At 41.8% G+C, this 25,625-nt stretch overlaps 2 protein-coding genes across 8 annotated transcripts in view; one reads left to right on the top strand and one right to left on the bottom strand.

The window, feature by feature from the left end:
- The window catches only part of SNAP23 (synaptosome associated protein 23), a 38,249-nt gene extending 17,772 nt beyond the window's left edge, over positions 1-20,477 (bottom strand). Inside the window, exons 1-3 of one of the 4 annotated variants that reach the window (XM_054700938.1) lie at positions 20,380-20,477; positions 16,280-16,359; positions 15,592-15,741 (exon numbers count right to left, since the gene is read on the bottom strand). The gene's annotated coding sequence lies outside the window, so the exon portion shown is untranslated. Of the gene's footprint in view, positions 1-15,262; positions 15,452-15,591; positions 15,742-16,279; positions 16,360-20,379 lie in introns of those variants that run through there. The other 3 variants (XM_054700929.1, XM_037502299.2, XM_037502300.2) reach the window with 3 other exon arrangements.
- Positions 20,478-20,589: 112 nt separating this feature from the next.
- The window catches only part of ZNF106 (zinc finger protein 106), a 57,044-nt gene continuing 52,008 nt past the window's right edge, over positions 20,590-25,625 (top strand). Inside the window, exon 1 of one of the 4 annotated variants that reach the window (XM_037502294.2) lies at positions 20,590-20,608. The gene's annotated coding sequence lies outside the window, so the exon portion shown is untranslated. Of the gene's footprint in view, positions 20,609-21,363; positions 21,507-21,723; positions 21,877-22,804; positions 23,020-25,625 lie in introns of those variants that run through there. The other 3 variants (XM_037502292.2, XM_037502293.2, XM_037502295.2) reach the window with 3 other exon arrangements.

Below are 25,625 nucleotides of genomic sequence, written 5' to 3'. Positions count from 1 at the left end.
TCACTCTTAACAAGAAAAGGATAATGTTGATACAAAGAGCTTATAAAAGAACTATGTTTTTATTAAATGTAGAATCTGGGCCTCCCTGGTGGCAAAGGGGTTAAAGTCTAAGCGCTATCACCAGCCACTGCACTTTAGTTCAATACCAACCAGGGAGCTAACTCACATGGCACAGCAGACCTCTCCTGTCTCACTCGCTGCTCCCCTCAGCAGTGTATCTCAGTAGATCTGCCTATTCTGCTCCCCACTCTGTCTCTGGTGAATCTCTCACCCCCCTGCACCTCTGGCCTATACCCCAGTTCTTGAATGCATAAGTAAATAAAAATAAATCTTTAAAAAATAAAAGTAGAATCTCCCTTTCCAATAATGTACTGTTTGTTATTTTAGTGAAGTGCCTAAGAAATTGATTAATTATTCTCCTAAACATAGCAACCTCATAACTTAGAAAGAGATCTTAAACACACTCAAACTAAAACATTGCCATTAAGGAGTTATTCAGTACTACTATTGCGTATTCCTCTTCAAGAAGTCATATGGAATAATAAATTGTGTGAAAGATCTAGGTTGTTTTTATAACATTTGCCAGCTTGGTATTACATTTTTGAAAAGCAAATTTTACCAAAGCTCTTTCTTTGTTGTTGTTTTTTTAATGGATTGTCTTTTTTTTAATATTTTACTTTACTTAATATAATTCTTACATCATTTTTCATTTTTGCACAGTGTATGCATTTTTATTTTGATTCTATTCCCTGCACAATTCCCACCCCTCATATTTTGTCCCTGATCCCTCCTCTTATTCCCCCCTCCCTTTAGTGTGTCTCTGGTTTATAGATGCTTGTTGATTTTGATTTTCTTTATATAATTAGTCTTTTTCCTGGTCCTTTATTTACGTTTTCTAAATTCCTGCTATGAGTGAGATCATCAATATTTTTCTTTTTCTTTCTGGCTTATTTCGCTGAGCATGATCCCTTTTAACTCCATCCATGTTGCTGCAAATTGCATGAGTTTATCTTTTTTGCGACTCAACAAAAACAAAGTAAATAATCCAGTCAAAAAATGGGCAGAAGAGCTAAAAAGAAACTTCTCCAAAGAGGAAATGCAAATGGCCAATAAGCATATGAAAAAATGTTCAACATCACCTGTATTCAGGGAAATGCAAATCAAAACTACAATGAGATACCATTTTACACCAGTGAGAATGGCATATATTAAAAAAACTAGCAACAACAAATGTTGGCGAGGATGTGGAGAAAAAGGAACTCTCTTGCGCTGCTGGTGGGAGTGCAAACTAGTCCAACCACTATGGAGAGCTGTGTGGTGATTCCTCAACCTACTAAAGATAGTGCTTCCATATGATCCAGCAATTCCACCCCTAGGTATTTGCCCAAAGGACACAGAAACATTAATTCAAAAGGGCACCTGCACCCCTATGTTCATAGCCAGCACTATTTACAATAGGTAAGGTATGGAAACAACCCAAATGCCCAAAAATAGATGACTGGATCAAGAAGATGTGGTACATATACACAATGGAATATTATCAAAGCTCTTTGTTAATGACATAGTCTGGCTAGCAAAAATTAGCCAGACTGGATCCATGTAGGTTCTAAACAAGGCTTGAATGTAAAACTGACCTCTGTTAAACTTGAAGATTGCATGAGTCTTGCTTGCCTTCTAATTATAAAAAACAAAAAACAGATGTAGCCAAGAAGTAGAGGTGATGAGTCACTCCTGGCATGGCAATGGGGTCATTTTGAAGGACACGCCCTTACAGTGAACTCAAAGTATAGCCTAGAACTTTCTTTTTTCCCTTCCTGAGCAAACAGCACACTAGAGACTCATGCTGACATTAGGACACAGCTTCATAAGGTTTCTCAACTTTGGATTCTTAAGGGTGTCAAGCACATGATTAGTAATAATAGAAGTTAAGAGAGAAAGCAGAATTGTAAGGGGAAGAACAAAGAATGACAAGGAGTAACTCTCCCCAGGAGAGGTGTGCAACCTAGAACTCAGTATTAAGTTTTACTTATATTATATCCAGATGCCTCTCCAGGGAATCAGGAAAAGGTTATCCAGAATGCTGGCGTAAATAGAACTAGAAAGGGGGTTGAAGGGGGCCAACAAAACATCACTTGATGTGATCCCCTTAAACTTACTTTTCTTAGATATAACCCCAAGATTAAATATCTGTGTCACTTTTCCAATGCTCTTGGAAATTTAACTTACTATGCTAATTGTGCACCTTTGCGAGGAAAATGCAACATTTTTCTCAGTGCTTTTATACCTTGTTATGGTTCCCTTACTATGGTTCATTTGAGCTCACTAAAAGAATCCTAAGTTAACTCTCTTAATCCATTTTCTATTGAAATCTTGGGGCGGGGGGAGAGGAGGAAGAAACGTTCAATGAATATGTACCAAGTGTCACATATCCTACTAAATATCTAGCTAGTTAGCTGTATTTAGATAGCTATAGGTATATATCATTATCTTTGTTGTATAGTTTTATAGTTGTGTCAGTAAAGAACGTATTTATTATTCGAGTCTGGATCTTCAACTTGAATAATACTCAACTCTGAAACCAAGAACAGGTCAGGCATATAGTCTGGTAAATAGTCTTACTGTTGTTGGATGTATATCCCTTAACAAAGATCAGATGATAAGAGAACTGAATATGAAAAAATAGGGTAAGAATCCTATCTGATGGATTTCAAAATTTCAGATACCTTCTTTGATAAAATCACAAAATCTTATCACTTCCACAGGCTCAAATGCAGGCTGAAGGAAGACTCAGAAAGACCAGAGTAATCATGGCCTCAATTGTTTTATAATAGTTTAGAATCTGAGAATATCACAGTGTTAAGTGGAGCTCCACATATTCAAGTTCTGGACCCTAATATATTTGTTGTATGACCTCGAGCAAATTACCTAGCCCCACTAAAACTCAGATTCCATGTTTGTAAAATAGAGGTAACAGAATCTAATTCATAGATATTTTGTGTTTGTGTGTGTATTAAAAAAGATGATCTATACTAGTGCTTAGCACAGTGCCAGATGCAGGGCTGGCATGCAAGTCTTAGTCATTATTTTAATACTAAGGAAGCAAAGAGCAATAGCAGGCAAAACAAAAGTAAAGCAATGATGTTTAATATGAGTGCTAGCTATGTAAATGAGCTACTAAATATTAACTGTTCCATCTGCAATGCTAAATTTGAATATTAAAGATGACACTGAATCAACTGGATAGGCTATACAAATGAACTATTTTCATATTAGTCATGAGTCTATTCATGTCAAAGAGATAATAAATAGGTTCAAATTAAAATAAGTTTCCAGGGCCTCCCTGGTGGTGCAGCGGTTGAGCACTGGGTTGCGAAGCTGCCCGCATCCTCTGCAGCGCCAGTTCGATCCCCGGCTGCTCCCCGGCCACCGAAGGAGGGTCCCACATGGCGCGCAGACCTCTCCTGCCGCCCGCTGCTCCCCTCAGCAGTGTACTTTGGTCCTTCTGCCTGCTCTGCTCCCCGCTCTGGCTCTGGTGAATTCTCTCACCCTCCCGCGCTTCTGACTGTACCCAGTGCTTGTATGTATAAATAAATAAATAAAATCTTTAAAAAAAATAAAAAATAAAAAAAAATAAATAAAATAAGTTTCCAGTTGATAGTATTTACCTAGATGTGTGTGTGTGTGTGTGTGTGTGTGTGTGTGTGTGTAATTTGCATGTCTAAAAAATTAAGGCTAAGGCTGGGCAAACACAAACTATTAAAAAGTGCTTAGTTTGTGAAGTGAAGACTTAAAAAAATTACACCAAATATATGCTATAATTAGCCCAGGGAAAAAATTAGTAGAAAAGGCTATAAGAGAATCATCAAAATATAACCAATAGCTGAGGTAGGATGGTAGAATTAAGAGTGATTTTTATTTTCTCAGTTTTTTAAATAGTTTGCAATGTAGTTCTATTAATGTTAAATTTCAAAGGTTTATTTTCATTGTGAAGCATGATGGCTTCTGAAAACCAAGAAATCTACAAAATTAGGAAAATAAAAAACAAAGAATAATTTCCAGACCCCAATTCTTAAGAATAGTATCAATTCTTAGCCTCTCTTGAGAGAAATCTTCCAGTTGGCATATATTCACAGTAAGTATAAATTTATAAAAGCATTTTCATCCACTGATGATGATGATCACCCATTCCAAATCATGAAAGTATAGAAATAATACAGTAGCGCAATCTGTCCTAAACACCCTGCTAACAGAGGATTAGCAGAACCACCCTTGCTAAAATCTGGCTGGGAAACACAATCTCACATTAGGTGGCAGGAATGAGTTCTAATGGGGTCTTATAAATTCTTAGTTTTCATGATAAACTAGGAATTGGGGTCAAAATAAGGGGGTCGCAATTGTATGGGGAATATAAAAATAAAATTTATAATAAAAAAATCTATAGAAAATAAAGTTACAATATCAAAAAAACATTTAGATTTTTATAGGAAGAAAAACAAAAGTAAAGTCAACAACTGAAACAGCACACAATAAAACAGATTTAAAAAGTGAGCAATATATTTCTCTCTGTATTGAAGATGCCATAAATATATGTGGGATATATGCTAAAATAAAAAAAAAAGAAAAGAAAAAGGGATCCACAAAGAAGCAGAGATCTTCACTGGAATTTTTTTTTAAAGATTTATTTATTTATACATACAAGAACCCGGGTACAGGCCAGATGTGCAGGAGGGTAAGAGGATTTACCAGAGACAGAGTGGGGAACAGAACAGGCAGACTGACTGAAATACACTGCTGAGGGAAGCAGCGGGCGAGTCAGGAGAGGTCTGCTGCGTCATCGCCATGTGGGTATCTCCCTGGCCAGCTGGCTGGCCGGGATCAAACCTGCACTGCAGAGGCTGCGGGCAGCTTCACAGCTGCACTCAACCACCTGCACCACCAGGAGGCCCTAGAATTTTTTTTTTAAGATTTATTTATTCATGCATACAAGAACCAGGGTACAGGCTAGATGTGCAGGAGGGTGAGAAGATTCACCAGAGACAGAGCAGGGAACAGAACGGGTTGACTTGACTGAAATACACTGCTGAGGGGAGCAGTGGGCGAGACAGGAGAGGTCTGCCATGCCATGTGGTATCTTGCAGGCTGACAGGGCTCAAACCCGTGCTGCAGAGGCTGCGGACAGCTTCACAGCGCTGTGCTCAACCGCCTGTGCCACCAGGGGAAGCCCTTCACTGAAATATTTACAACAGCTGCATCCTGGAGTACAATCCATCACTGTCACCATCTCTCACTTTCAGTGTTTCCTCTTTCTCTATCCTTCCTACCAACAATTAGCATCTTCAGGGAGTCAAAGAAAAAAAAAAAAACCTAAAAAAAAAATTAAAAAGTCCAAAAAAGAAAATGTATGAAATTAGAAGCCATAAATGGTAATCTTCAGGATTTGTAGGATGTAGGAAAATGGGTGGCACTTTAGAGGAAACATGATTGGCATGATGATGAAGTTGAGTAAAAAAATACATAATCACGACTACTCAAATTTCTACTATGAAAAAATACAAACATATACAGAAGTTTATTGCTTTGTTTTAACAGGCAGCTAACTCTTTCATAGTCTTTCCTCACCATTTATAAATTTTAAAGAGGGGCCTCCCTGATGGCCTAGGGGTTAAGTCTCAGCGCTGTCACTACCTCCTGAGTTCGATCCCTGGCCAAGGAGCTAAGCCACATATGGTGCAGCAGACCCCTCCTGTCTCCCCCACTGCTCTCCTCAGCAGATCTACCATTCTGCTCCCCACTTTGTTTCTGGTGAATCCTCTCACCCTCCCTCAACCCCACACCTCTGGCCTACATCCCAGTTCTTAAATGCATAAATCTTTAAAAAAATATATAAAAGTTTCAAGAGTGGAAAGGGGACTGAGAGGCATTAAAGTAATGATAGTTAAAATTTATAAAGCACCATACATGCAAGACACTATTCTCAGAAAAAAATTTAAAAATATATAGTTAGAACACACACACACACACACACACACACTCATTTAATCCTTAAAACACAGTTTCAGGGGGACCTCCCTGGTGGCACAAGGGGTTAAGCACCGCACTATGAAGCAGTCCACAGCCTCTACAGCACAAGTTCTATCCACGGCTGGCCAGGGAGCAACCCTGGCCAGACCTCTCCTGCCTCACCCGCTGCTCCCCTCAGCAGTGTATTTCAGTCAGTCTGCCTGTTCTGTTCCCCATTCTGTCTCTGGTGAATCCTCTTACCCCCCACATCTCTGGCCTGTACCCCAGCTCTTGTATGCATAAATAAATCTTAAAAAATAAAACATAAATTAAAAAAAAAAGTTTCAGACTGCTATAACAAAATATCTCAGACCAGGCAGCTTATAAACAATGGAAATTTATTTCTCACAGTTCTAAGGCTGGAAAGCAAAGATCACTGGTCACTTTCTTCTGAGTGTGCACTTTCTGATTCAAAGCTAGCACCTTTTCCTTGTACTCTGACCCAGTGGAAAGGTTAGGTAGCTCTCTGAAGCCTCTTTTAGAAGGTGCTAATCCATTCTTGAGGTCCCACACTGACGGCTTAAGTACCTTCCAAAGACCCCACCACTGACACATCAAGCATTAGGATTTTAACATAGGGGTTTGGAGAGGGACACATTCAGACCCTAGCAAACACCAGTTAATCCCCCATTTAACAGATGTAGAAACTAAGAAGCAGACATAAGCAACTTTTGCAAGGTCACACAGTAGAGCCAGGATTGAACCCAAGCAGATAGATCCATAGTAGGTGCTTTCAACCACTATTACACATATTAAAAGGAGCGCAGAGAGCCACATTATTAAGTCATTTAAATCTGTAGCAGCTTTGCTCAAAGAAAAGCACATATACTAAGTCGGAGCCTCCCTACTTCTGCTTCTCAAGTATTAAGTTGAACTCCAGGCTTTTAGAGCGTAGTTCCCAAATATGGCTATACATTATAATCACCTGATGAGTCTTTATAATCTGGAAGCCCAAGAGGCAGCTCAGACTAATTAAATCAAACTCTCTGGGGGTGGGAGCCAGGCAGTTTATAGCTCCCGAGGTGACTGTAATGTGTAACCAAGGTTGAGAATCTTCTAGGTAAAAGGTGTTTTAAAACAAAACAAAACAACTTATGGACAAATACTAATGAATGATATCCTATCCCTGTTATAATTATGGTACGTATACCTACTGAAGGAAAACCATTGTATTTGACAAAGCAGGACATTACCACTGAGGCTTCAAAAAGTTAAACAGAATTACCATATAATCCAGCAATTTTCTTCCTAAGTGAGGGAGGGAGAGTTAAAAAGCACATGTCCACACCAAAATTTATATGCAAATGTTAAAAGCAGCGTTGATCGTAATTGTCAAAAAGTAGAAAAATGCCAGATGCCCATCCAATGAGTATCATTTAGCCGTAAAAAGGAATGTAGCATGCTACAAGTATGAGCATTGATAGTCTTAAACTAAAACAAGGTCAGATACAAAAAAAACCCCAGGTTATATGACAATACCTAATGAAATATTCAAAACATATAAACCCAAAGAGACAGAAAGTAGATTAGTGGTTGCCAGGAGAAGGTGGGACCTACTACTAACAGGCACATGGTTTGTTTAGGGGGTGATAGAAATGCTCTGGAATTAGTGGTAGAGGCTACAGAGCCTTATAAATAAAGTAAAAACCACTAAATGGTATACTTTAAAATAGTGAATTCTGGGGCCTTCCTGGTGGTACAGGGGTTAAAGACAGCGCTATCAAGCTACAGTCAGCCACTACAGCACAGTTCAATTCCCAGCTGGCCAGGAGCTGACCCACATGGCGTAGCAGACCTCTCCTGTCTTGCCCGCTGCTCCCCTCTGCAGTGTATTTCAGTCAATCTGCCTGTTCTGCTCCCCAATCTGTCTCTGGTGAATCCTGTTAACACCTCTGCATCTCTGGCCTACACCCCAGCTCTTGTATGCATAAATAAATAAAATAAACCTTTAAAAAATAAATACTCCTACTCTTTGGCCTTTTCCCACTTATAATACTCTAGAAGAAAACCACAGATCAGGGCCTCCCTGATGGCGCAAGGGGTTAAGATGCAGCACTGTGAAGGTATCCACAGCCACTGAAGCACATGTTCGATCACCAGCCAGGGAAGGTACCCACATGGCCCAGCAGACCTCACCCGACTTACCCACTGTTCCCCTCAGCAGTGTATTTCAGTCAATCCGCCTGTTCTGTTCCCCACTCTGTCTCTGGTGAATACTCTCAACCCTCACACCTCTGGCTTGTACCCCAGTTCTTGTATGCACAAATAAATAAATTAAAAAAAAAACCCACAGATCAGACTAAATTAAATTAGTCCTAGTATTATGTATAATGTTGAAAAAATTGAAGAAATCTATATAACCAGTGATGCAGGATTTGACTGAATAATTGTGGCAAAACTACATAACAGAAATGTGTAAAATAATGTAAAAATTATTTTTGAAGCTTTTTTTAAAAAGATTTATTTATTTATGCATACAAGAACTGGGATGTAGTCCAGAGGTGTGTGGGGGTGTGTGTGTGTGTGAGAGAGAGGATTCACCACAGACAGAGTGGGGAGCAAGAACAGAGTGGGGAGCACAACAGAATCTACTGAAATACACTGCTGAGGGGAGCAGTGGCTGAGATAGGAGAGGTCTGCTGCGCCATGTGGATTAGCTCCCTTGCTGGGAATCAAATTCATGTAGCAGTGGCTAGGGATAGCTTGATAGCACTGTGTCTTTAACCTCTGTGCCACCAGAGAGGGCCCTAATTTCATTTTAATCAAGTATAAATAAATGGTTCAAGAAGTGAAATAGCGCTATGACAGTAATATACAACTGTTCCCCGACCCTCAATCCTGCCCCAGACCAATTCTTGCTCCCCAGACCTCAGAGGCAAAAATTTTCAATTTCTGTTTTACTTGTTTCTTCTAGTGTTTAACACCAAATTTCTATATCATATGCTCATAATGTTGTTTCTTGATATTTTTTGAATTCGGGTATCATCTAACAACTTTATACAATGAAGACATTTAGTTCTTATAACTTCCTTTCCCTGTTTTATACTTTTTCTCACATTATAAACTGGTTACCTAATTAAATTCTTCACTGGAAAGCACAAGTCCTAAAGTAGGGAAGACATCTTTTTAATTTTGGGTATCCCAGTCAGATGTAAATGACCATAATTTCTTCCTTCAAAGAAAACTTTTACTACTGCCAAGGAACAAAGAGTTCCTAGCCTATCGAAATTTCTGCCTAATTATCCAAGACTTCTGGCACTAAGGCTATTCCTATGACACACAGGGTGGGAAGGTTTCTTGGAACAGATTTGATGGTTGCTGAGGAAGAGAAAGCGGTTGTTTGCAGAGGCCTGTGGAATTAGGAGAGCAAGCCAGGTCTAACTGAAGAAGGAAACTAGGCAAGAAGAGAATATGGTGAAAACCACCATCCAACTAATATGACTCCCCAAGAAAGGTGAAAACTCCCTTAGGTGATGAATGGACTGCACTGAGCCTCAGCCACCTGCTTAGTCTGAAGGCTTGGCAGGAAGGGATCCGAGTCCTAGAACACACACCCTTTAATTCGTTCCACAAACATTGCTTCAGTGTTTACCATCAAGTAAGGTAACATTATTTTGATGTCAATACATTCAAAGTGTTTTTTATGACACATTTTTGGATATGGAAAATAAAACTCTACTACCTCCAAATGCAGATTTTCTTTTCACTTTTTTCAGTTTCCTAGTTGTTTTATGCACATAAATGCCTTTCTATAAGACTAAAGTTAACTTAGTTTAAGGTTTAGATCAGGTGAATTACTGTCAAGGTCTAGTTGGGTTGAATATGATCTTAGTTATGTCTAATTCTCCTGTGACTAAGCTTGCTACTTCTAGATAAGGTGAGATAATTTAATAAGTTGTGCTGAATGAGCGTCATATAAAGGTCAGTCAGACAGACTCTGAGGTCCGATAGACCCTGACCTGAGTTCATCCTACCTTTGCTACTGGGCAATTTTCAAGTGTCAGATTCCTCATTTAAATGAACAGTTCTACCTTCCAGAGGTATTTCAAAAATAAAATGAGTGAATGTACAGAAATACTTAGCACCGTATCTAGCAGAGTGAAGACTCATGAAATGACAATTATTCATATTCATGTTGTTATGTTCTCTGTCTGTGGTATTTGGCTCATGGTATGAGAGTGTTTGAGAAGCTAATCAGAAAGCTTCCAGGTAAACTGAGAATCTGAGCCAAAATACTTGGACAAATACTTTATTCAGGCAGGATGAAGCCTTGCCAATCACCTGCACCCCACACTTGGTATCACATGCTATGAGTTATTAGGATCCATCCCAGGCACCCAATGAAATACTAGTATATACACAATGAGTACACCCGAGCAGCATTTTCATAAAGACTCTAAAGGTGAATAATAGAGAATAAATGAAAGGAATGAAAGAAAAGATTACAGAGAAAAAATTAGAAACTCAGGTACGGACCATCATTTACAGTTTCAAAGAATTTAGTTTCTCTTTAGGAATATTCTTTTTGCTCCGTTTTTTGCATGAATTAATTCAATCCATAAAACACCTAAAATAAACATTACATTCTCATCTGATGAGAAAACTGAAGCACAGATAAGCAAGCAATAGTCAGGATACGAAATCACTATGCTTCCGAATACAAAATGTTTTACTATGAAATGTTAAAAATGTTCACACACATGAAAAGTGAGATAAGAAGGAAAGAGGGAGGGAGGAAGAAAAATATTCACGAACATACTCAAAAACTATAGGTGCATAGTACTGCAAATACTCTAAATATTCAGGGCTAGGCAAAACCCAAAAAACCCCATGCTCTGATGAGGAAAGTTAATTCTTTCTGAAGGCATTTAGATGACAATCTTATTTGTGTTAAGGTTAGTTTCCTCCTTTTACTTCCTCTCTCGTTTCTTTTTACTTCCTCTCTCAAGTTTCCTATGTACTTCCTTCTACCAACCTTAGCCATTTAGCAGCAACTTTAACCATTTTTAGATCAAGGTCCCAAATTTATGCAAATATAAGAATATATCTATCAAACATCTTAGTTTCAAAGTGCACTGAAGCACATGATTCAATACAGAAATTACACTGTGGAATGAGAAAATATCACACAAATCAGGAAGTAAAAGGACCAAAATTACACTTGAATTTTACAGAAGCACCTATTATAGCTTAATTGCTTGATGTTCAATGCCCAGTTTTCAAGCCCAGGTCAAGCCCAGAACTTCTACTCTAATAGACCAGGGAGTAATTCTAAGGAGGCAGATCTAGAAGTGATTATAATCAATTATACTGACCCAATCTAACAGAAATAGGTCGCTCTACATGAAAGATAAGAAAGGGACTCAAGAGCCTCCCTGGTGGTGCAAGGGGTTAAGACAAAACCTACGGAAGCAATCCGCAGCCACTGCAGCAGAAGTTCGATCCCCTGGCCGGCCACGGAGCAGCCCACATGGCACAGCAGACCTCACCTGACTCGCCTGCTGCTCCCCTCAGCAGCGTATTTCACTAAGTCTGCCTATTCTGTTCCCCATTCTGTCTCTGGTGAATCCTTTCAACCACCCCCTCAACTCTGGCCTATACCCCAGTTCTTATATGCATGAATAAATAAATCTTTAAAAAACAAAAAGAAAAAAAAAGGAAAAAAAGAAAGGGACTTAAGAGCCAGAAGCTGGAAAATTATGCAGCATTCTCCAGGGAAGAGAGACAAACAATCTGAAAGATACAAGTATGATAACAATGTGGGGTAACAATGACAGGCAAGGTTTCACCCTACCTGAAAGAGATATTCACCCAAACCTTCTAAGTATTTTGATTCTGAATCCAAGTTCACCTAGAAGCCTTTTGGTTAGCTTTTCAAGTATCCAGAGGATACCAGGAGTCAAATGCCACAGATAGACCATAAGCACTCAGGTCCCTGGAAAGAATAGTCCCTCAGTGGATTGACAGTGCCATTCTTGTTTATACAAGAGACAATGCACTGTAGTGCTAAGTGCCCAATATTTGGAAGCATAATGGTTTCAAGTCCTGACTATTGCTTACTTAACTTCTCTGTGCTTCAGTGTCCTCATCAGATGACAATATAATGTTTACTTTAGGTGTTGTTTTATGGATTGAATTAATTCATGCAAAGCGCTGAGAACTTTGTTGGCACATGGTGATCAAGACAACTACTATAATTTTTCACAATAATTATTAAACATCTCATGATTTTGATTAGTCAAAATCCATACATGATCAACCCTAAAAATATATACATTTTAGATTGTCAAAGAAATGCCATAATGTCAGGCCCTCATGTCAGAAAGGAATATTACATATTTGCATGTGTGCATGAAAGAATGGGGGAGAGAGACTGAGAGACTATGGAGGGAATAGGGTGACTTTAAAGGCAGACAGGAAACAGGTTCCAAAGGGCTTTGGGGCCTCCCTGGTGGCGCAGCAATTGAGCGCTGGGTTGCGCCGGTTTGATCCCTGGCTGCTCCCCGGCCACTGGAGGAGGGTCCCACATGGCGCGCAGACCTCTCCGCGCAGACCTCTCCCGCCGCCCGCTGCTCCCCTTAGCAGTGTACTTCGGTCCTTCTGCCTGCTCTGCTCCCCGCTCTGGCTCTGGTGAATTCTCTCACCCTCCCGCGCTTCTGACTGTACCCAGTGCTTGAATGAATGAATGAATGAATGAATGAATAAATAAATAAATAAATAAATCTTTAAAAAATAAAAAAATCCCAAAGGGCTTTGTACGCTATACTGAGAAATTGAGATTTATGTTATAAGTATCAAGGGGCCACCTAAAGGTAATCTCAAGTCTCAAAACATTGTAAAAATAAATTTAAAACCAACTTTAAATTTAAGTTATAAAACTAATTAAAATCAACAAGATGAGGGAATTCCAGAAAAATACAGTGATTCAAATATTTTTGTAGGGATGAAATTTAAGTTGAAATCAAAACAAAAATATCAGTGAATTTAAATGAGTGCAAATGGATTCCTACCTCCACATCCATTATTACAAAAGGAACATCGCATGCTGTTTCCTGCCTCCACAATCCACTTCCTCCAATTGTTAGAGGCACTGAATCCATGTGTTTCCACTACCTTCCCCACTACCACAAATAAAAGTCCCTATCATCTACTCCTCCGTCATGTACAGACCTGGAAACAAAATATGGCACTGGAATAAGAAGTTCAGCACTCTTGGATACAAGCAACATTATAAATGCTAACATATACAGAATGCAGAGTACAAACACAACTAAATGAAAGCTTTTTAGAATGTTTGATACATAGGAACCAAAGAAGAAAAAGAGCACCTTAATTCAGAAGAAAAAAATGAAAACAGCTGATTTCACAAAAATGTAAGAAAGCAAACACTCACTTTTTCCACTTTTGCTATTCTAACCTAATTTCATCTGGCAAAACCAAATTAGTAAATTTGCTAGAGTTGTGTCACAACAATGAATGCCATCAAAGGGCCCACAGAATTTTGAAGCTTATTGGCCTTAGAGTTCATTTTTTTTAAAAAATAAGTAAAATCAGGCCAGTATTTTCCAAAGTGTACAGCAATACCAAGATGTGATTTTAGTTGTTATGTAAGTAACTGTAGTAATATATTTCATAGTTACATATTTATTATAATGTGACTGGACAAAGGTAAAAAAATACATCAAACCTTAACGTCTGATTATCACTTTGGAAGAGGGTAAAGTTTAAAAAAAAAAAAAGATCTGTTAAAAATATGTTATAACAGATGATCTTTTAATAGATAACATTTATGGTGGTGGTATGGTTCATGATGAATACAGACAGGTGTCTTATGAACAACAGAGACTGTTTTTCGTTTGTTTGCTTTCTTCTTGGTTCAGGGTTGTGTTGTGAATCTTAGACAAGATGTGATCATTAGTTAAGTGAGCTCATCACTACACTTAAATTCATAGAGAGTAAAAGAAACAAATACTAAGATGCACACAGAAATTCTACTGTTTATAGAAAAGAGTGTAATATTAAGAAAATAATGACACAGTAAGTCATTCCTATTTTGGAATTAAGCTAAGAGCAATTTTCTAGGGCAAATCCACACATACAAAATATGTTTTAATTCTAGCAAGACTACTAAATATTTAAGCTGTAGGTTAAGTTATGATCATTTTATTTACCTTCACATCACCTGTCAAAGGAGCATGGTAATGTGAGGCGTTTCTCCTAATATTTACTAATATTTACTAATATTTATGTGTTCTCTGTCATTACCTCTTGCCAAAGGAACAAATGACAAGTGATTGCTGATTGGCTTTTGGCATCAACTTGGCTAGCGGGAGAAATATTAATTTTTAAAAAATTGCTACAAAATGTAGTATTTGTTCTTAAGGTATTCTAGCAAATGATTTCTCATCAATTTCAAGTGTGGTCTTTCCCAGGCTTGGCAAGAATGTGGGAGAACCATGTCTATTTGGGCATATCTGCAGCATTTTACTAGAACAGCTGAAAACCAGTCTTAAGGGCACCAGGACAGATGGAATAATATCCCTCTCAATTCTTGAAATATCTGCTCGGAAACTACATTATTATCACAAGGCTGAGTATCATTAAGTTGCTAATATCCAAACTTCTTCCCTCTCCCAGTCTGCCCCGGCCCCACCCGGTCCAAGGAGATGACAAGTAAAAAAAGCAAAATACTTCCTTCTCATCTTCTTCTCTCAATTTTGATGTCTTTCAGTTTCCCCTATCTTAATTTGTCTTTCCTAACATTGTGATGACTATGACAAAAGAAGAAAAGGCAAAACCACCACTTCCCAGGACTTTCCCACCCCACTACTCCAACTCCAAATTATGAAATTCGTTCTTTTACCAATCTTTACTTCTTGCGTCTGCACTAAAGACACGAGGTAAGAATGGACTTTCCTAGAGAGCAAGGTCTCTCCATGCCATAAAAACACCTTCTCCAATCAAATATCACACTCACCTGATCACCACACAGCCTATGAGTCCCGACCACTGAAGCACTGCGGTGGTGGGCAAGGGTGGACGTCAGTCTCTTTTGGTTTCCAGAAAGGGTCCAGAACCTCCATCCCTCCCCCCTTCCCCGCAGGCCCCTAGATCATCTCCCGCCACCCCGCGTCCAGGGTCCGGGCCCGACCTGGCCAGTCCGGGCCGGGGCGTCCCTTCCTCCCCTTCCATCCCCGCTTACCCTGAAGACCCCGACCCCGGCCACTTTTCAAACGTCACGAAATACACTTTCTCCTTGGGACATGATCTGAAGCTTCCCCAGGGCGAGGTCCCCCAGCCCGGCTCCAGGAGACTCACCGAGCAGTTCCGGCCACTCCTCTGCGGCCGCGGCAGCTCGGACAGCCGGGACTGGCCCTGACGCTGCGCCTCTCCTGCGCCTGCGCGCGCTGACCCGGCGCGCTTGCGCATTTCGCCAGCGCCGCGGCGCGGACACTGCCCGGCGGCAGGAGCCAATCATGGCGCGGGGGGTTTAAAGCTCTGTGCCACGCAGGCGAGAACCTGGGGACTCACCCGTTAACCCCGTAGGTGAGAGCCCCGTCCCAAGGTGAAGTGTTCCTGCAGCAAACTCTTGCCGAGGACAGACTCTGTGCCAGGCTGTGCCTGTTGAGCGCTGAAGGAAGGCGAACTGGGTGCCTTTCCTGCCCTCCAGGAGCTTTTGATCTGTATAGAGAGGCGGATAAATTTGCAAACAAATTTTAGTGGATAGAATAGGGTGCGTAGCATGTAGAAAATCCGAGGCGCCGCTGGCGCATAATGAACGAAGGGCCTTATTCTTAGGGGTGTCTGGAAGGGTTTTCAGAGGAAGTAACTTAAATCATGAAGGATAAGTCCCCGAAGTCCAGGAGGAAGGGAGCTAAGTTTTCCAGGCTGTGGAAACAACTTAGGCCAACAACATATAGCACTTCTGGAAATTACTTGTAGTTCATCCTTGCTAGACGTTTAGAAATCGTTGTATGTTCCCGGGTGAAGGAGGAAATAAACTTTAGCAAATCGACCATGGCCAGACCTTACAATTTTCTTTCTTTCTTTTTTTTTTTTTTTTTTTTTTTTTTGTGTGTGTGTGTGTGTGTGTGGGCCCCTCGCCGGTGGCCAGGGATCGAACTGGCGCTGCAGAGGCTGCGGGCAGCCTCGCAACCCCGCGCTCAACCGCTGCGCCACCAGGGGAGGCCCCAGACCTTACAATTTTCGAACAACAAACCTGCATTTATAGTATGACCACTGACAGCTGTTGGGTAGTTTTAAGTAGATCTGCAGGTGTGGTGTCCCCTCCACGCACCTCTACAAATAAAGCACAATGTTGGAAATAAAGGGTGAGGAAGGGGAGGAGAGAGAACCAGAGAAGTGGACTGTACGTAAAGGGTCAAGGAAAATGAAGCCTAAGAAATAATTTTATAATTTAATAACATAGGTGTTGGGTAATTTTAGTGACCGCTACGTGGTGAAATGGTAAGGTTGAACGATTGTAGTAGATTAGAGAGAGGGTAGATGCAGAAATGGGCTGTAGAATGCTTTTGAAAAGTTTGGCCTTCTGAGGGAGAAAGGAGAGTGGATGACAAAGGGTCAATTTTTTTCCTGTTTTTGGATTTTTGTTAGAAATTAAGGCATGACAAGGAACATACAACTGAGAGAAAACTATTGAATAAAAAGAAGGAATAGTCAGTAGGTAAAGATTTTGTGAGCATTTGTATAGAGGTAATCCAAAGCGCTGATGGGAAGAATGATCTTGGAAGAGAGAAAGTACCTTTTCAGTTATAATGAGAGGAAGTATGTGTCTGCAAGTTTGTATGTTTAGTAACAGGAATTAAAGAAGTTCTTATCTGATAACCTCTGCTTTCTCTGTGAAATAAGAGATGAGGTAGTTTCTTTTTGTGTGTTTTTAAAAAAATTTATGCAAACAAGAACTGGGGTGTAGGCCAAAGATGGGGGAGGTGAGAGGATACACCAGAGACAGTGGGGAGCAGCAGATCAGGTGGATCTACTGAAGTACACTGCTGAGGGGAGCAACGGGCGAGACAGGAGAGGTCTGCTTCACCATGTGGGTCACCTCCCTGGCTGGGGATCCAACTCAGGTGCTGCAGTAGCTGCAGATAGCTTTATAGTGCTGATGCTTAACCCCTTGCGCTACCAGGGAGGCCCAAGATGAGGTAGTTTTGCAACAGGGTGGTCCCCAGGAAAGGGGGAGGTTTATCTTTTCTCTGCACCATTAGCCTAGCCTTCGCCTCCGCCATATCTAATTTATGGAGGGCGGCCTGCATCTGGTCCTGCATACCTTTAAAAGCTGACTCAAAAGTCCGATTTTGTTGTTGCACTTGATACAGCATGCTTTGATAAGCTGACTCAAAAACGTTACGATTTTCATCCCTTATACTCTTAATAGTTAAATCAAAAGCCTGATTTTGTTGTTGTATGGCCACGTTAAAAGCCTAAATTTGTTGTTGCATGGCTATGTTAAGAGCCTGAATGTGTTGTTGCACATTCTCAGTATGTGAAGTAGAACTTCTACCTCTCACAGAAACAAGAATGTAGCAAATTGTGCTTACACATATTACCAAAAAACCACCCAGAAGCACAGTCTGTAAAGGGATGGCTTGTAAACCACCCATGTATGTATACAATAGTAAAATCACATGCCATACACCAGGCTTCATCAAATTATTTATATTAATGAAACTGGTGGTGATATTTAATGGAAGAAGGCTACTCAAATTCAAGGCCGGAAGGAAACTGAAAGAACTCAGGCTAGGGATGAAACTGTATAGGCTCATGGTTGAGGCCATATTTCAGTCAAAACACACCCACAAGGGCTGTACGCAGGGAAAAAACAGACTTTTCAGGACTAGAGACAAATATTATACTGCTAGTCCTGCAGAACTAGTGCACTTATGGTGACCAACGCAAGGAATGTTACTTTGGGCTGGTCAACCGCGGGTGTAACTTGGAAACCATGCTGGGCGCCAAACTGTTGTAGAGCAACCCCGATACAAAACGGGGTGCCTGACTGTGGGTCCTCACCCGCGCGCTTAAAAGGACTTATCAATGCTCTACTGCAGGCACACGCGAAAGGTTAATAAAAGGTTTATTTACAAGGGAAGGGGAAATGAGGAAATGTACAGCTCTGGGAGAAAAGTGGGAGACAAAGTTTTAAATGAGTCCTACCCGATCCGCCGATCAGGAATCCCAAAATGGCGCTCTCAGAGTTGGCCGCCAGCCAGGAGCGGTGAAGCCAGGAGGCGAGCGATCGCGAGCCAGAGAGACCCCAAGGCCCACGTGTTTGGTTTTTATATCCAACCTGGCTGCCCAACTCCACCCTCAGGTCCCAGCCACCCTCCCTTTGGTGGTGATGGGATTTGTCTTTCCCAATGTCCTGATGGCTTTAGTCTGGAGTGGGGGTGGAGTCCACAAAGCCTGTATGGGATTAACTCAGGACATCATTTCCCCCTAACAATTCCCCCTTTCACTTTTTGCCACCATTTCCATGGTGATGAAGATCAAACATATGGATGCTGGGATACAGTCTCAGATGAAAACTTTCCAGGGTTCCAGTCTGAAAGAAAACGAATCCCTCCAGGTATTGTCCATTGTGGAAAGCAAAAGTCCTCCATTCCTGGAAAAACAGTTCATCAGTCCCAGCCGAAAGAAAACATCTGGAGGCATTAGCCAGAACAAGACAGCAGATGCTCCAAATTTTTTTCTTTTGGCTTGCATAATGGACTATTTTTAAGTAATAAAACTGTCATACTGGACATTCATGGACAATGCTGCTGACTAATTGTTGCTTCTCTTACACACATTGTAACCCTGAAAAAAGACTGTCTCCTAAGACTACACCCTGAGATTGTGCCACCATAGATATGGTGGAATAAAAATTAAAAGGGGGATTGCAACAGGGTGGTCCCCAGGAAAGGGGGAGGTTCCCTGCCCCAACCAAGGGAGGGTGGAGCTGAGCAGGAAGAGGAGAAGCGGCAGAAGAGACTGAGGAAGGAAGGAAGCAGGGTGGAGCCAGAAGGAGACCTGGAGGAGGCACATGGAGCCTAGAGACACGTGAAGAAACTGCGCTTGTCTTTTGGTTGTGGACTGGGTGACACAGATGTGGGTGAGACCCATGGGGGGGTGACCATGGCAGCTTTTATCTTGATGTTGATTTTGCTCTTTTCCTTCCGGGCTTGTCCGGTTGTTTGTGACCCTTTTCTGTGGGTCCCCACTGGAAGGTGCTTTAGACTCATGGCAGGCTTTGGGGCCTTGCTCTGGGCCAATCCCATTTGGATGGACTTTTACCCACGAGGGGACGGGTAACTCTGGATGCTTCACTTAGAAACTAGACTCTTTGCCTTACCTGTATTGTTTCCTAGTTTTATTAAAGTTCCTTCCCATTAAAGTCTCCTATATTTTGTGTTGATGCGGCGGATGGCAGAACCCATTTAGAATAGGCAGGTTTGCGGGGTTTTGGGCTGCCCCTCTCCCTGTCCTATAACAGATTCTGATAGAAAAGGAACTGGAAGCTTTAAAGAAAGTAGTGAAGATGTGGAATGTTGTAGAATATGATAGAGTATATTGACCAGAGAAAAGTAGTAGGATAGGTAAGCAGATTTCAGGACTATATAGGACTGATAAGAATAGGGCCTCCCCGGTGGCGCAGCGGTTGAGCGCTGGGTTGCGAAGCTGCCCGCGGCGTCTGCGGCGCCGGTTCGATCCCCGGCTGCTCCCCGGCCACCGGAGGAGGGTCCCACATGGCGCGCAGACCTCTCCTGCCGCCCGCTGCTCCCCTCAGCAGTGTACTTCGGTCCTTCTGCCTGCTCTGCTCCTCGCTCTGGCTCTGGTGAATTCTCTCACCCTCCCGCGCTTCTGACTGTACCCAGTGCATGTATAAACAAAAAAACAAACAAACAAATAAATAAATAAATAAACATGCCTCTATTAAAAAAAAAAAAATAATAAGAATAATCTTACTAGTTTCTCTCTCCCTGTGTGACTTTCTCAAGTATTAAACACTTCTTCAGGGCAGAAGTGGAGAAAGTGCATAATTGAGTTCATTTAGGATTGGTATGGTCACTGGTATATAGCCTTAGTTCTTAATCAGGGCATTTTTGTCCTCCAGAGAACACTTGGCAGTGTCTGGAGACATTTTTGATTCCCAAGGTGACAGTGAGGTGATGGTGGGAGGGGGAAGTAAGGGAGTACTACTGGCATCTAATATTTAGGGATGCTGCCAAACATCCTACAATGCACACACAGGGCAGCACCAGAATTTTCTCCAAGATGCCAATAGTGCAAGACTGAGAAACACTAGTCTTGGATTACCTTGTTGCTAACCAACAGCTGACTTCGGTCTTCTAAAGGCTTTTCCTTGGACTATGGCCCTGAGCATATAGGTAAAGCGGCTCTTCCACTGCATGCCTTTAAAGGAGAGTAGAATGAGCAACATAACCCAGACCTTGAGTGTTTCAAGGACTTGTGATGTCACAAATACAGAATTGGAATAGTTCCTCAATCCTCTAGAAGCAAATCTGGATTTACACATAAGATGGAGGTATCTGTTTATTTTGATTTGAGGCACTGTCTTGTTAAACAGAATCTATTAAAACTTCAGTAACATTGGGGGAGTAACATTTCACATTATTAGTCTTAATGTAACTTGGATTCAGTGACTAATTCTTGTCACTAATATAGGATCCTGAGGGAATGAGTGTGGGCTAATAATAAATAGAAATTGATTAGCGATTAATAAGGTATTGATCATTGGTACTGATGGAATGCTTGTTCTATGATAGGCACTATTCAAGGGTAGATATTTGAAATGTTATTTCATTTAATCCCAGCGATACCCTAAGAGGTAAGATACCACCTTAATTTACTTTGACAGTTTGTAATTTGATCAAAGCCATAAATCGCCATTAGCTGGTATCAAGATTTGAACACAGGTGTTATCTGTTCTTGCACCTTCTACCAAGCTTTTCAGTAAGCTTCACAAGGAAGGAAGGGTCGGAAATTAGCCAAAACGGTTCTAATTTCTTAAAAGGAATGGTGGGTATTTAGGACGGAACAGAGGGAGGCCTGGAAAAATAAAAGAGAATAAAAACGGAAACAAGAAAGCTAGTCACACAGCAGTCCAGCGAGGCGCAGTAACTCCTCTCAAGCCGCCCTGTTCTCCTGGAGGAAACCCTCCACCCTCCATGTCGGTTGTTCACGCTCTTGTGTTCCAATAAAGCTCGATTGTTGACAAAGGCGGACTGCAAAGAAAAAAAAAAGTCAAAGCGCGACAGCGCGGTTGTGCGCCTGCGCGCTGGCGGCGGCGGCGGTGCCCGGCGGGGAGCGGGTCCCGAGCGGGCCGCGGGGCCAAAATCGAGGGGGGTGGGCGACGGGGGCCTGAGGAAGCTCCCTCGCCGGGGCCTCAGCGGCCTGATGGAGTAAGAAGGGTCGGCTTGAGTGTGAGTATCGAGGGGCCGGGCTGCTTAGTGGCCTCTCGGAGCCCGCAGGGCCGGGGGGTCTCCGCGTCGGGAGGTGCGGGCTGCGGCCGCCGCCGGGTTCCTGCGTCTGCGGGCGGCGCGGGGCAACCCCGTCATCCTCTCGCCTAGAGCCGGCGCGGGTTTATGGGCGGGCGGTGCTTCTGGCTTCAGGGTACAGATTCTCGCGGGGGCGTTTCAGCCCTGCTCCCAGCTCCAGCAGGAAGCCTGGCTGCAATCCTTGACCTTTAGGGAAGGCCGCTGACCTCCTTGGGCCCCCAGTGCAGCAGGAATCCCACAGACCAAGGTGCTTAAGGCCTGCAGGTCTGAGGCCAGCAACACCTTCCGACCTCCCGTAAGTGACAGCCTCCTTTCTTTTTTCCACTTTCGGTCTTCTGTCCCCGTGAGATGCGTCTTAGTAACAGCTACTAATTATGGAGCGCTTACTATGTGTCGGTTTAATAGTTAACCTGAATCTTAGTGCATAATTATGGAGGGGAAATGTTTTGCACATCCCCCCCAAACCCCCCTTGGATTCAATTTAATTATCTTTGAAAGTCAAAATAAACCATCTTGTTGGGAAGTTTGAAATTTCCATGTTCTTTTTAGCAACTCGGGACTGCCATCCTAATTAAGGGAAATCCTTAGCTAACAAACCAGTGCTTTATCCACCATAATAGTTTATATCTAATTTGCTCAAGTCAAAAAACTGTTGAGCACTTACAGGGGCCAAGTAATGGCTCTAAACCTTGTCTTCTTAAGTTTGGTGTTGAATGAATCCACGGGAGATAATGTTTCCATTCCATTGCTTGGATTTATTTGCATCTATTACACATTTGCCAGATTCACTTCGGTCTGTAACAAAAAATTGAGATATTGTAATGGAAGGTGGTTTTATGGAGCACATTTCAGAAGTCTCAGAGTTTGGTTGTAATTTGCTCAAGATAACATAACCATTAAAAGGTAAAATTAACATATGATGCCACAGCTCATCCTTTCCCTGTTATACCAACTTAGATGTTATAAACACTAAGTTCAGAACCAATTGCTTAGATTAAAAGAAAGATTTAAAAAGGAAAGACTGAATGGTGATTGTTGTACACCCAGGGTTAGGGCCCATGTAGTCTGTACTCTCCTGTACACAAGAAGGACGGAATAGCGGTAGATGCTAGCAGACTTATTTCTGGGACCAGAAATGGCTCAGGGAGGAGTATACAGAATTGTGTCTTTTGCAATTGGAGTATGTAAGCGGGAAGTTTAGGATTAATTTGTGTTTGCAGTGAATAAGGGCAAACAAGTTACATATGAATACTCCAGTTGTACTTGCCTAAACCTCTCATTGAATTTACAGTCAAATGGGTTTTTTCCTCTTCTTTCTTTTCTTTTAAAGATTTATTTATTTATGCATACGAGAGTGGGGGTGAGAGGATCCACCAGAGACAGAGTGGGGAACAGAACAGGCACACTAACTGAAACACACTGCTGAGGGGAGCAGCAGGTGAGTCAGGAGAGGTCTGCGCCCTGTGGGTTTCTCCCTGGCTGGCTGGGGATACAACTCATGCTGCAGAGGCTGTGGATTGCTTCATAGTGTGGTGCTTAACACCTTGCACCACCAAGGAGGCCCCCTCTTATTTCTTAATCTGAGCAAACTGAAGAAATGAGAGTGTCCTGGGTGTTCATCAGTAGGGTACTGGCTAAATAAATTATGTATCTCTTAGAAACAATGAGCCAGTCCTCTGTGTGCTAATACTGATTTATCTCCAAGATATATTAAGTGGGAAAAAAGTGCATAGAGGATGTGCAGTTTGCAGCCATTTGTAGTTTTTAAAAATATGTGTATTTGCATATATATGTATAGACTCTCTCTGGAAGGATACATGAGAAACTGGTTAACAGTTGCTGGAGGTGGAGGTGGAGGTGGAGGCACTGGGAAATGGGAGGGGAATCGCTTTCTTTATAAGCTTTAATTTTTTTCTTTTTTTAAAAAAATAGGAAATCACTTTTTTTTTTTAAAGATTTATATGAAAGGATTCACCAAAGAGAGTGGGGAGCAGAACAGGCTGATCTACTGAAATACACTGCTGAGGGGAGCAGTGGGCTAGACAGGAGAGGTCTGCTGTGCCATGTAGGCTGCTCCCTGGCCTACTGGGGGTTCAACTCCTGCTGCAGTGGCTGTGGATGGCTTCACGGTGCTGTGCTTAACCTGCACCACCAGGGAGGCCCCAAACTATAATTATCTTTAAAAAGACAAAGCTCGAGCCTCCCTGGTGGCACAAGGGGTTAAGCACAGCACTATGAAGCTATCTGCAGCCTCTGCAGCACTAGTTCGAGCCCGGCAGGCCAGGGAGCTACCCACATGGCACAGCAGACCTCTCCTGTCTGGCCCACTGCTCCCCTCAGCAGTGTATTTCAATCTGCCTGTTCTGTTCCCCACTCTGTGTCTGGTGAATCATCTCATCTCCCCTTCCCCCCATCTCAGGCCCATACCCCAGTTCTTGTATGCATAAATAAATAAATCTTTTTTTTAAAAAAGACAAAGCTCATTGTGAGAAATTGCTTCTTTTTTTTTTTTTTTTTTTTAATCCCTGGTAACTATGTGGCAGTATTATTTTATAGTAATTTGAAGTTTGGAGAGATTAAAATTTACTCAAGGAGGTAGACCTGTTACTTTTGTCTAATTACAAAGTCATCTTTTTCCCCCACCTTACTCTTTGTAAACTATAAACTCATATGTAAATGTAAAATTGTTATTATTCTTAGTATTTATGCTACTTGTCTCTATCTCTTTGGACAGGTAATAAGTATCTAATGAGACTATACTTATTGGCATATAAACTGGGATACATCTATGTAGGGTAGATAGTCTGTGATGAACCATTGTGAAAGTTAAAAAATATGTGAAAGTCAAACTTCATGTGATTTCGTAGTTCCAAAATAGTTCTGTCCATGAAACCATTAAGCAGTATTGATTCTTGGGCCTAAAATCTTCTAGGTTTAAAAAAAAATGAGTTAATTAGATAGATAGATAGATAGATAGATAGCTATAGCATTATTGCTTAAGTATTTAGAAATTACAAAAGGGTAAATCATTTAAGAAGTAAATCACTGACACCCAGGCCCTCTGGATTTTCAAATTTACTTCTCTCATGACATTGATACTGATATTATTTTTATTTTACAAATGTGGAAACTGAAGCACCGAGAGATTAAATTACTTGCTCAAGATCACACAACTAGTGAGCAGTGGAGACAGGTTTCAGACACAAGCAGACTGGCTACAGAGATTTTGCACTTAATTTTTACTCTAATCCAATGGTTTTTCAGAGAGTTTGGGGTCATCCCAAGGAGGTTTGGAAATTTGTGGAGGTATTTTGTGATTTCAGAATAACTGGGAGGGTGACTGACTTTAGTGGATGGAGCTGAGGGATATTAGACATCTAACCATGTGAGGCACACCCCTGCATGGTATAAAGAGTTGTTCTACATCTTGTATCATTTTCAGATGTCTCAGAGGATATTCACATAGATGAAAAATCTGTTTATGATTATTTGAGACTAGAACCAGATTTCTTTCTTTCTTTTTTTTTTCTGCTTTTTCTTATTATAGATCTATTTTATTTATTTATGCATACAAGAGCTGGGGAGTAGGCCAGAGGTATGGGGTGGTGGTGAGAGGATTCACCAGAGACAGAGTTGGGAGCAGAACAGGCAAATCTACTGAAATACACTGCTGAGGGGAGCAGTAGGCGAGACAGGAAAGGTCTGCTGCACCATGTAGGTTGCTTCCTGGCTGGAGTTGGGGATCAAACTCATGCTGCAGTGCTGCAGTAGCTTCAGTGTGCTGAGACTTAACCCCATGTGCCACCAGGGAGGCCTCAAGGAAAAAATTTTAAAGAAACAAATTAGGGCCTCCCCGGTGGCGCAGCGGTTGAGCGCTGGTTTGCGAAGGTCCCGCGACCTCCAAGGCGCTGGTTCAATCCCCAGCTGCTCCCCGGCCACCGGAGGAGGGTCCCACATGGCGCGCAGACCTCTCCTGCCGCCCGCTGCTCCCCTCAGCAGTGTACTTCGGTCCTTCTGCCTGCTCTGCTCCCCGCTCTGGCTCTG

Source organism: Talpa occidentalis, unplaced genomic scaffold (genome assembly GCF_014898055.3).
Source record: "Talpa occidentalis isolate TD23 unplaced genomic scaffold, MPIMG_talOcc4v2.1 talOcc4.11, whole genome shotgun sequence".
NCBI classification, from domain to species: domain Eukaryota; kingdom Metazoa; phylum Chordata; class Mammalia; order Eulipotyphla; family Talpidae; genus Talpa; species Talpa occidentalis.
The sequence above is the reverse complement of the archived record's forward strand: the minus strand, read 5'-3'. Positions and strand labels throughout refer to the sequence as shown.